Source organism: Solanum tuberosum, unplaced genomic scaffold, assembly GCF_000226075.1.
Source record: "Solanum tuberosum cultivar DM 1-3 516 R44 unplaced genomic scaffold, SolTub_3.0 scf00036, whole genome shotgun sequence".
Lineage (NCBI taxonomy): Eukaryota > Viridiplantae > Streptophyta > Magnoliopsida > Solanales > Solanaceae > Solanum > Solanum tuberosum.
In genome coordinates this window covers 1,396,070-1,408,705 of record NW_006238960.1, presented here as the reverse complement: position 1 = coordinate 1,408,705, position 12,636 = coordinate 1,396,070, and the positions used below count along the sequence as shown (strand labels likewise).

Genomic DNA, 12,636 nt, shown 5'->3' with positions numbered 1-12,636 from the left:
TTTGTCCCTTGTCTTGTTTATATGTGTGTGATTTTGGGAAACTTCTTTCTTGTAAGGGCATGTAGGTTGAAAAAGTGGTGATTTTGAAAATTCCTAATTGAGTCAAGTGAGCATGTGAAAGAGTTAATGAGTTGAGTCATTTCTTGAGTTTGAGTTGTTGTCACTTAAACGATTCTTGGTTTTTGAAAATGTTTCATGAGAGTGAGGATTTATTTTGTGAAAAGTTTGCATGTGTACTATTTGTTAGTACCAACCGAAGTTATTACCTTTGTGCTTAATTGAGAGAGGGAAATTGATTTGTGGTGTGTCTTGAAATATGAGCTTCTTGCGTTTTTTATTTTCTTTCCTTGAGGACAAACATAGTTTCTAAGTTGGGGGTGTTGATGAGTGGGATTTCCACTCATTTGAGGCTCTTTTCGTAGTTATTTTGGCTTGCTTTAGCTTAGACTTGGTGCTTTTAATGTGGTTTTTTTCAGATTAACACGAAAAAGAAATGGAGAGTTGATTTAGGATATTTGAAGAAAGTAAATAAACTTGAGGCTAAAAGAGGTCAAGAGCTGAAAATACAATTTTTGGTAAGGAAAGTATCCTTCGCGAACGGGTTTGAATAAACTAAGTGAACTGTATCAGCCTGTTTGGATGGCTTCATTTAGGGGAAGAAGTTTGCTAAACCTGCACTCAAATCATGCATTGAGGAGAAAAGTTGAATAAATTCGACATTGAGAGGAAGGAACAAGAACTTACCGCCAAAATGCCCAAAGCCATCAACAAAAAGTGGAGAACTTGGAGAGCATCACGGTGACTGAAAAAAGAAGAAGAGGAAATCGATGAATATGAAATTACTTAAGGTTGTTTTCTCCAAGTCTATTGTCTGTTCATTCTTTTATTACTCTTAAATGTTTTATTTACAAGGTTCTCATTTTGAAAAAAAATACGGCAGAGGGAACTAGAACTTCATGCTTGTCTCTTTAATTTATACGGGGTCATTTATGCTTTTATTTAGCCAAAGAATTTAAAAACAATGTAGAGGAGGTAGTAGCTGTTAACAAGACATTAGTAAGTTATATAAATAGTTGATCCTTCACTACAACTTTTCTTTAAAAAATCCATATAAAATTTGAATGATGGGTTTTTTTGGAATTGTACATTTAAGAGTAGATAGTGATAAAAAAAATCTCTAAAGTCATTTTGGCGAGAGTGCAGGAGATATATAAAGAGGCTTGTGGCGAAATCGATTGATAAAACTTTCTAAGTCAATGTGCAAACTGTATTAGACAAAATAAGTGAAGCCAACATGATGCAGGATTGTTGTATCTATTCTGTTTCTTATGATGTATAATGGAAAGGAGTGGGCTTTAGTGCCTGATTTGGTTATCTTGAATTTTCAGTAACTTCGTTTTCTTAGTCAAGCAACACATTTTAAAGTCACGAATCCATCAATGGAAGTGCAAACATAATGTTCACATTCGGAACCAGGATGTGCTGAGTCCGACTAGAGGTTCCTTGCAACATCCTACATCCTGTTTTGAGGAGCAGGATATGTTCGATCTTGTGTATTCTTTAGTGAAGGAGTTTGCTTGCCTTATTCCTGGCTGTAAGGTTATTCTTGTGGAGTCACTTAGGCGTCGTGTTAAGAGTTAGCATCTAAGGTAAGTTTTCTCCCCTCTTTTCTACTCAATCTTGGGTAAGTATATTTGAAATGGTCTCGTTGACATGTGTTAATCAGTGCTTGAATTGTTGGGCTGTTTCTGTTTGTGTGGGGATTAATTAAGTTGATGGCTAGATAGTTCATGAGTTTTAGTTGAGATTGGGGGAACAACTTGAGTGAAAATTGTTCCTAAAAAAGCTGCCCCCAACATGTTTGATGAAATGCCCCAACCAGATTTTGAATTCAGGAGAAGATGACTCTGTGAACGCACCAAATAGTTAGCAAAAGACTAGCTTCAATTTATTGATTTTATTGGTGAGGAGATTGTTGTCGGGGATGTCATATATGTCGGTTCTGACCGGCTTCTGTCGCAGGTTGTTTCAAAAGCCGGGATTGGGTTAGGTTGGTATCTCTTTAATTGATGTAACTTTGTTTCAATTAGCTTACTAGAATCTTGATTGTCATCTTATTTGTACAGGCGAGTAGATAGCTATTACGGTTTTAGTTGGTTTTAAGTGCGAGATTTTTATTTAATTTGTTAAAATCATGAGTTTGAGGTTAATTTTGTTCCATATGTCTTCATTCTTGCTACTTTGTTTTTCTTCTCTTTTATAAGGGCTTCTTCATTTGCATGTCTTTCCTTTTTATCTTACCAGGCCAAATATGTGACTTTCTGTAAGTTTACCTTTTTTTAATAGGATGTTGCTACTGTTCAACTCTGTTTGTACTTAAATAGAAATTATAGAATTATCTCATCGACTATAAACCATTAACATGGAAGTTTTTGATTATTCTTCAAATGCACATAGGATTCATTGGAATTTACTGGGATAAATGAGCGAGGACTTCTAGGGAATGACTTGCTCTATGTATATTTTGGTATCTCATACTGAGAAATAGTAAGAAATGAACTCTAACGTTTATCTTAATGTATTATCCTGATTGTTGAAACTCCCGGTACAATTTGATGTATTTTCATAGTAATCTTTGAATTTTGCAGGTTTATTAGCTTTTGGCTATCAACAACTCTCATGCAAATATGCAACTAACCACTAATTCCAGCTTGACATGTATGTCTCTTCTTCTACTCAAGTTTCATTAAGGTGAATATATATGATCAATAAAATAACAATATATTGTGTTCTTGTGCTATCTTTCTTCCCTGCTTCATACAAAAAAAATTAATGCATTCCCTACTTTATGTAAAAATGGAATTGTATTGTATCTTTCTTCTTTTGGTGTAAACAAAGAAATATAGAAGAGTTAGAGCTTGTAGATCTTTAAGGCTCTCTGTAAGTAGTTTCTCCCTTTCTCTCTTTTTTTGTTTGTTTTGTTCCCCTTTTGAATGTCTCCAGCATATCATTAATGCTGAGGAATACAACATTACCAGTTTCAAAAAATAAAACTTGAACAATGCTTAATCTTTTTAAGTCTTAAATTACCCACTTAAACAGCAGCGAACCCAACGACCTCTAAGCCCAGCCGCGTCGTCCTCGTAGAAGATCGTTTCGAGAATCATCCAAGTGTCCAAATCATATGACCCTCCTTTCAATTCTGTTGAGATTTAGTATGAAATCGAGTCAGCACAACAGTTTAAATTTCTAATTTAAAATACCTCAAAACCTTATCCGTTCCCCCCCCCTTTCGATTCCATTCTTTTCCTATATATACTTCCCTTCCTTCATCGTTTTGGAGAGGTTTTTTGGACACTAATTTACTACCCAAAACAGAGCGAATTTCCATTGAAAGAAAGAGGTTGGTTAGAGAAGAAACAGGAACTGAAATTTACAAAAAAAAGATACAGGCAACAGAAAAGAAATTTAAAGAAAATAGTGTTCCTATAGCTAGGAGGTTTGAGTCTTTTGTTGCTGAATTAGAGCTCTTGTCAGAATTGCTCTTGTGGTGGAGTATCATTGCCTTATTCCTGGCTATAAGCTCAATCTTGTGGAGTCACTTAGGTGTCGTGTTAAGAGTTAGTATCTAAGGAAAGTCATCTCCCCTCCTTTCTACTCAATCTTGGGTAAGTACTTTTGAAATGGCCTCGTTGATATGTGTTAATTAGTGCTTAAATAGTTGGACTCTTTTTGTTTGTGTGCGGATTAATATAGTTGAGGGATAATATAGTTCATGAGTTTTGGTGGAGATTGGGGGCACAACTTGTGTGAAAATTGTGCCTAAAACGGCTGTCCCCAACATGTTTGATGAAGTGCCCCAACCGGATTTTGAATTCAGGAGAAGATGACACCGCGAACGCTCCATCTTGACCGCGAACTCGGAGGAATCTGATCCCAGATTCTCCGCAAACGCGCCCAATAGTTAGTGAACTAGTTGAATTTAGCAAAAGATAGTTAGCAAAAGAATAGCTTCAATTTGTTGATTTTGTAGGTGAGGAGATAGTTGCCGGGGATGTCATATATGGCGGTTCTGACTGGCTGCTATCACAAGTTGTTCCAAAAGCTGGGATTGGGTGAAGTTGGTGTGTCTTTTATCGATGTAACTTTGTTTTCAATTAGGTTACTAGAATCTTGATTGTCATCTTATTTGTACAGGCTAGTGGATAGCTATTACTGTTTTAGTTGGTTTTAAGTACGAGATTTTTATTCAATTTGTTAAAATCATGAGTTTGAAGTTTAATTTTGTCCCATATGTCTTCAATCTTGCTATTTCATTTTTCTTCCATTATATAATGGCTTTTTCATATGCATGTCCTTCCTTTTTATCTTAACAGGCCAAATATGTGACTCACTGTAAGTTTACCTTTTTGTTTAATAGGATGTTGCTACTGTTCAACTTTGTTTGTACTTTAATAGAAATTATAGAATTATCTTATCGACGATATACCCTTAACATGGAAGTTTTTCATTATTCTTCAAATGCACATAGGATTCATTGAAATTTACTGGGATAAATGAGCGGGGACTTCTAGGGAACGACTTGCTCTATGGATATATTGGTATCTCATATTGAAAATACTAAGAAATGAACTCTAACGTTTATCTTAATATATTCTCCTGATTGTTGAAACTCCCGGCACAATTTGATGTATCTTCATAGTAATCTTTGATTTTTGCAGGTTTATTAGCTTTTGGCTATCCACAACTCTCATGCAAATATGCAACTAACCACTAATTCCAGCTTGACATGTATGTCTCTTCTTCTACTCAAGTTTCATTAAGGTGAATATATATGATCAATAAAATAACAATATATTGTGTTCTTGTGCTATCTTTCTTCCCTGCTTCATATAAAAAAAATTAATGCATTCCTGCTTTTATGTAAAAATGGAATTGTATTATATCTTTATTCTTTTGGTGTAAACAAAGAATATGGAGGAATTAGAGCTTGTAGATCTATTAGGCTCTCTATAAGTAGTTTCTCCTTTTCTCTCTTTTTTTGTTTGTTTTGTTCCCCTTTTGAATGTCTCCGGCATATCATTAATGCTGAGGAATACAACATTACCAGTTTCAAAAAAATAAAACTTGAACAATGCTTAATCTTTTTAAGTCTTAAATTACCCACTTAAACACCAGCGAACCCAATGACTTCTAAGCCCAGCCTTGTCGTCCTCGTAGAAGATCGTTTCGAGAATCATCCAAGTGTCCAAATCATATGACCCTCCTTTCAATTCTGTGGAGAATTGGTACGAAATCGAGCCAGCACAAGAGTTTGAATTTTGAATTTGAAGTACCTCGAATTCTTATCCGTCCCCCCCCCCCCCCCCCCCCCCCCCCCCCCTTTCAATTCCATTCTCTTAATATATGTATTTTCCCTTCCTTCAGCATTTTGGAGAGGTTTTTGGCACACTAATTTACTACCCAAAACAGAGGGGATTCCCATCCAAAGAAAGTGGTTGGAGAGACAAGATACAGGAACATAAATTTACAAAAAAATAAACAGGCAACACAGAAGAAAATAGTAGTCCTATGGCTAGGAGGTTTGAGTCTTTTGTTGCTGGATTCGAGCTTTTGTCAGAAATCCACTTGTGGTGGAGGAATAGCTCGATTCAACTCATCATCCCAGCTTCGCTGTGGTCCACAAAAGGTTTGATCCCTCTCCTAAGCTTGACTTGTTTCACTTTGTTTTGTTTAGTCGATTTAGTTGATTTACAGACTGATTTAGGTATTATTTACTTTGATAAATTGCATTTGTTGTCTGATTGTGTAGTTTCTTTGTGTTGTTATTGGCTATAGGTAGTTGGGTGACCTCTAGAGATTTCGGCCTTCTTCTTGTTTATATTTTGGTTTCATCTAAATTAGTCATTGCCTATCTATGGTGTTGGGAAGCAATGCTTGGGTTTGTTTGGGTTTAGCACCTCATAAATAATATGTTGGCTTCCTTTTATCATTCGTTTGGTGTAGAATTCCAATTTAGCTTGACAAAGTTTGATTATATTGGCCTAAGATGTGCCCTTTGTTTAGCTCATGGTTGCTGCATATGCCCTTTAATTTGCTTGTTTCTTAAGCTCATGGGCTGTTTAAGTTCCCTTATCGTATCTTTTTAAGTGTCAGTGGATGTCTCAACTATAGTTCATAGTGGTTTCAGCAAAATGAAATGAAATTTTGAAAATAAAATTTGCGACAATGTTATGTTGGCCCCGTGCATAGCACGGGCTTCCCTTCTAGTATCTATAGAGGATGAAACAAAGTATCAAAACAATGTTGCTTTTTGAATACCACATCTTATAGCAAACCTTAAGAATGAGCAATGCATAAAGAGATGGAAGCATAGGCAATCTGCCTTGAAAACTAGGGCAATCAAGGATAGGGGAAAACTAAACTACCAATAAGAAGCATAGGCAAAATAACCTAGACATGGAGCCTCTTACTCTAAATCTGACAGAAAATTCCTAATTGAGTCAAGTGAACATGTGAAAGAGTTAATGAGTTGAGTCATTTGTTGAGTTTGTGTTGTTGTCACTTAAATGATTCTTGGATTTTTAAAATGTTTCATGAGAATGTGAGGATTTCTTGTGTGAAATGTTTGCATGTGGACTATTTGTTAGTACCTACCGAAGCCATTACCTTTGTGCTTAGTTGAGAAAGGGAAATTGATTTGTGGTGTGCCTTGAAATAAGAGCTTGTTGTGTTTTTTATTTTCTTTACTCGAGGACAAACAAAGCTTCTAAGTTGGAGGGGTGGATTTCCACTTATTTGAGGCTCTTTTCGTAGTTATTTTGGCTTGCTTTAGTTTAGAATTGGTGCTTTTAGTGTGGTTTTTTCCAGATTTGCACGAAAATGTAATGGAGAGTTGATTTAGGATATTTGAAGAAAGCAAGTGAACTTGAGGCAAAAAGAGGTCAAGAGCTGAAAATGCAATTTCTGGCAAGAAAAGTACCCTTTATCGAACGGGCTTGAATAAACTAAGTGAACTGTATCTGCCTGTTTGAATGTCTTCATTTAGGGGAAGAAGTTTGCTAAACCTGAACTCAAATCATGCATTGAGGAGTTTGAAGAAAAGTTGAATAAATTCGACATTGAGAGGAAGGAACAAGAACTTACAGCCAGAAAACTCTCAAAGCCATCAACAGAAAGTGGAGAACTTGGAGAGCATCACGGTGACTAAAAAAGAAGAAGAGGAAATCGATGAATCTGAAATTACTCAAGGTTGTTTTCTCTAAGTCTATTGCCTGTTCATTCTTTTAAAACTCTTTCATGTTTTATTTATAAGGTTCTCATTTTGAAAAAAATACGGCAGAGGGAACTAGAGCTTCATGCTTGTCTCTTTAATTTATACGGGTCATTTATGCTTTTATTTAGCCAAAGAATTTAAAAACAATGTAGAGGACGTAGTAGCTGTTAACTTGGATTTTTTTTTTATTATTCTTCAAATGCACATAGGATTCATTGGAATTTACCGGGATAAATGAGCGAGAATTTCTAGAGAACGACTTGCTCTATGGATATGTTGGTATCTCATATTGAGAAGTAGTGAGAAATGAACTCTAATGTTTATCTTAATTTAAGTATTCTGCTGATTGTTGAAACTCCTTGCACAATTTGATATATCTTCATAGTAATTTTTTATATTTGCAGATAAAGCTTTTGGCTATCAACAATTCTCATGCAAATATGCAACTAACCACTAATTCCAGCTTGATATGTATGTCTCTTCTTCTACTCGAGTTTCAACAAAGCTGAATATATATGAACAATAACATAGCAATATATCGTGTTCTTTTGCTATCTTTCTTCCCTGCTTCATACAAAAAAATTAATGCAATCCCTGCTTTTATGTAAAAATGGAATTGTATTATATCTTTATTCTTTTGGTGTAAACAAAGAAATATGGAGGAATTAGAGCTTGTAGATCTATTAGGCTCTCTATAAGTAGTTTCTCCTTTTCTCTCTTTTTTTATTTGTTTTTTCCCCTTTTAAAGGTCTCCAGCATATCCTTAATGGCTGTTCTGACCGGCTGTTGTCACAAATTGTTCCAAAAGTCGGGATTGGGTTAAGTTGGTATGTCTTTTATCGATGTAACTTTGTTTTCAATTAGGTTACTAGAATCTTGATTGTCATCTTATTTGTACAGGCGAGTGGATAGCTATTACTGTTTTAGTTGGTTTTAAGTACGAGATTTTTTATTCAATTTGTTAAAATCATGAGTTTGAGGTTTAATTTTGTCCCATATGTCTTTCATTTCTTGCTTATTTTTATTTCTTCCATTATATAATGGCTTTCTTCATATGCATGTCCTTCCTTTTTATCTTAACAGGCCAAATATGTGACTCACTGTAAGTTTACCTTTTTGTTTAATAGGATGTTGCTACTGTTCAACTTTGTTTGTACTTCTAGTATTCTATAGAGGATGAAAACCATATAAGTATCAAAACAATGTTGCTTTTTGAATACCACATCTAATAGCAAACCTTAAGAAGCAATCTGCCTTGAACACTAGCGCAATCAAGGATAGGGGAAAACTGACTACCAATAAGAAGCATAGGCAAAGTAACCTAGACATGGAGCCTCTTACTCTAAATCTAACAGAACGACGAGGAGATAATGTGTTCGATTGTTTCATATCCAACTCAACTAAAGTATTTCTGTGTCACGACCCGACTTCACACTTCTTTAGTCAGGATGACACATACTATAACCCACTAGTAGGTGAGCCAACCCGTACCAAGAACGACAAGTAACGCAACACTCCTTTGCGAATGCGGAAAAGATAGTGATGGCGTTGCCAAAACAGTAGCTTTGCACAACTCAGCTCGGACCTTATTTTGACGATTTCTTTGGCTTTAATACTTCCTATTCCATTGTTTTAAGTGTCCTCAAGAACTTTTGACATGTTGTCTTCATTTGTAGGTGTTTTGAACTATAAATGGATTTCTAAACCAATTCGAATGATCAAGAAATGGCATCGTAAATTGAGGAGGATGATTATTTTTTATGAGAGTTGGTTCCTACCGGTAAAATGTGCCAAAAAATATGATGAGTACTTGGCCCGAAGTGAGAACACGGTTTCATTTTCAATTGGGAATGCCTTCATTTTCTTCATTTTGTTGATTATTTCGGCATACTACGATTGTGCCCTTGACGGACGTACTTTTTTTTCTTTGTTATGGATTGGTGTGCCCTTGTCGAACTTTGATATCGTGGATACTTCTGTTGATATTGTGTTAGATTGGTCTGTTTTAGTTTGTGATTTGTAGTTTGTAGCTTCTTTATTTTTGGTTTGTTAATAAGATTTGCATTGACGATGCCTTATGATGGATAGAGAGCAACGACTTTCTTCAGGGTAAATTGTCGATTGCTTGTGAGTGTTTGATTGGCGTTGATTGTAGCGAAGTCTGAATAGCCGTTCCCGAATAGATTGAGGTTGCTTGATGATGGATTAGTTGACAACTCTCTTAAGGGAATAATCGTCGTATTTTTGGGAAGGTTTTAACTTGGTTGGTACTACGAGCATAGTCATGCATGTGAATAGTGTTGAGCATAGCTCTCCATTTTTAAAAGGTTGAGCATGTTGTGAATGATTTTGTGACAACTCTTACAACTCTTTTTATGACTTTTGATTTGTTAGCGGTTAAAATGTTCAATGCTACTTGAATTCGAAATAAGATTTTGAACCATCTTATTTCTCTCTTTTTTTATTTGTTTTGTTCCCCTGTTAAAGGTCTCCAGCATATCCTTAATGCTGAGAAATATAACATTAACAGTTTCAAAAAAAAAATTGAACAATGCTAAATATTTTTAAGTCCTAAATTACCCACATAAACACCCAGCGAACCCAACGACCTCTTAGTCTAGCTGTGTCGTCCTCGTAGAAGATCGTTTCGAGAATCATCCTAGTGTCCAAATCATATGGCCCTTCTTTCAATTATGTTGAGAATTAGTACGAAATAGAGCCAGCACAAGAGTTTGAATTTCGAATTTGAAATACTTCAAAACCTTATCCGTTTTCCCCCAATCTTTTCAATTCCATTCTTTTCCTATATATACTTCCCTTCCTTCATCGTTTTGGAGAGGTTTTTTGGACACTAATTTACTACCCAAAACAGAGCGAATTTCCATTGAAAGAAAGAGGTTGGTTAGAGAAGAAACAGGAACTGAAATTTATAAAAAAAAGATACAGACAACAGAAGAAATTTAAAGAAAATAGTGTTCCTATAGCTAGGAGATTTGAGTCTTTTGTTGCTGAATTAGAGTTCTTGTCAGAATTGCTCTTGTGGTGGAGTATCATTGCCTTATTCCTCGCTATAAGCTCAATCTTGTGGAATCACTTAGGCGTCATGTTAAGAGTTGCATCTAAGGTAAGTTTTCTCCCCTCCTTTCAACTCAATCTTGGGTAAGTATTTTTGAAATGGTCTCGTTGATATGTGTTAATCACTGCTTAAATTGTTGGACTCTATTTGTTTGTGTGCGGATTAATTAAGTTGAGGGATATATAGTTCATGAGTTTTGGTAGAGATTGGGGGCACAACTTGTGTGAAAATTGTGCCTAAAACGGCTGTCCCCAACATGTTTGTTGAAATGCCCCAACCGTATTTTGAATTCAGGAGAAGATGACTCCGCGAACGTTCCCTCTTGGCCGCGAACTCGGAGGAATCTGATCCCAGATTCTCCGCGAATGCGCCCAATAGTTTGCAAATGAGTTGATTTTAGCAAAAGATAGTTAGCAAAAGAATAGCTTCAATTTGTTGATTGTATAGGTGAGGAGATAGTTGTCGGGGATGTCATATATGGCGGTTCTGACCGGCTGTTGTCACAAGTTGTTCCAAAAGTCGGGATTGGGTTAAGTTGGTATGTCTTTTATCAATGTAACTTTGTTTTCAATTAGGTTACTAGAATCTTGATTGTCATCTTATTTGTAAAGGCGAGTGGATAGCTATTACTGTTTTAGTTGGTTTTAAGTACGAGATTTTTATTCAATTTGTTAAAATCATGAATTTGAGGTTTAATTTTGTCCCATATGTCTTCATTCTTGCTATTTTATTTTTTTTCCATTCTATAATGGCTTCTTCATATGCATGTCCTTCATTTTTATCTTAACATGCCAAATATGTGACTCACTGTAAGTTTACCTTTTTGTTTAATAGGATGTTGCTACTGTTCAACTTTGTTTGTACTTTAATAGAAATTATAGAATTATCTTATCGACGATATACCATTGACATGGAAGTTTTTAATTATTCTTCAAATGCACATAGGATTCATTGGAGTTTACCGGGATAAATGAGGGAGGACTTCTAGGGAAGACTTGCTCTATGGATATTTTGGTATCTCATACTGAGAAATAGTAAGAAATGAACTCTAACATATATCATAATGTATTCTCCTGATTGTTGAACTCCTGGCACAATTTGATGTATCTTCATAGTAATCCTTGATTTCTGTAGGTTTATTTTCTTTTGGCTATCAACAATTCTCGTACAAATATGCAACTAACCACTAATTCCAGCTTGACATGTATGTCTCATTTTCTACTCAAGTTTCACAAAGCTTAATATATATGATCAATAAAATAAAAATATATTCTGTTCTTTTGCTATCTTTCTTCCCTGCTTCATATAAAAATAATAATGTAATCCCTGCTTTATGTAAAAATAAAATAAAATTGAACAATGCTAAAGCTTTTAGGTCCTAAATTACCCACTTAAAAATCCAGCGAACCCAGTGTCCTCTAATCCCAGCCGTGTCGTCCTCGTAGAAGATCGTTACGAGAATCTTCCAAGTGTCAAAATCTACTGACCTTTCTTTCAATTCTGTTAAGAATTGGTACGAAATCGAGCCAACACAAGAGTTTGAATTTCGAATTCCCTTCCTTTAGCATTTTGAAGAGGTTTTTGGCACACTAATTTACTACCCAAAACAGAGGGGATTCCCATCCAAAGAAAGAGGTTGGAGAGACAAGAAACATGAACAGATATTTACAAAAAAATATACAGGCAATATAAATGAAAATTAAAGAAAATAATATTCCTATGGCTTGGAGGTTTTAGTCTTTTGTTGCTGGATTTGAGCTCTTGTTAGAATTCCACTTGTGGTGGAGGAATAACTAGATTCAACTCATCGTCCCAGCTTCGATGTGGTCAACAAAAGGTTTGATCCCTCTCCTAAGCTTGACTTGTTTCTCTTTATTTTGTTTAGTCGATATAGTTGATTTACAGACTGATTTAGCTATTATTTATTTTGATAAATTTCATTTGTTGTCTGATTGTGTAGTTTCTCTTTGTTGTTATTGGCTATAGCTAGTTGGTTGACCTCTAGAGATTTTGGTCTACTTCTTGTTTATATTTGGTTTCATATAAATTAGTCATTGCCTATCTGTGGTGTTGGGCAACAATGCTTGGGTTTGTTTGGGTTTAACACCTCATAAATGATATGTTGTGTCATTCCCCGAGGCTACCCCCTTGACGTAACACGGGACCTAGGATCACGAATGACCCCAAGCTAACCCTGTGTCTGCCATATATCAAGCATACTCAGAATAACTGAATAAAACATGTACTATGCGGAAGCTAAAACAATAGATAACTGAAAATGGGG

At 35.4% G+C, this 12,636-nt stretch overlaps 1 long non-coding RNA gene across 1 annotated transcript in view; it reads left to right on the top strand.

The window, feature by feature from the left end:
• The window catches only part of LOC102579703 (uncharacterized), a 27,012-nt gene extending 14,958 nt beyond the window's left edge, over positions 1–12,054 (top strand). The window contains exons 12-23 of the long non-coding RNA XR_001472836.1: positions 477–848; positions 1,389–2,547; positions 2,649–2,718; positions 4,034–4,124; positions 4,722–4,791; positions 5,428–5,689; positions 7,049–7,251; positions 7,681–7,747; positions 8,025–8,103; positions 8,953–10,890; positions 11,298–11,556; positions 11,918–12,054. This is a non-coding gene — a long non-coding RNA (uncharacterized lncRNA). The remainder of the gene's footprint in view (positions 1–476; positions 849–1,388; positions 2,548–2,648; positions 2,719–4,033; positions 4,125–4,721; positions 4,792–5,427; positions 5,690–7,048; positions 7,252–7,680; positions 7,748–8,024; positions 8,104–8,952; positions 10,891–11,297; positions 11,557–11,917) is intronic.
• Positions 12,055–12,636: the final 582 nt, after the last annotated feature.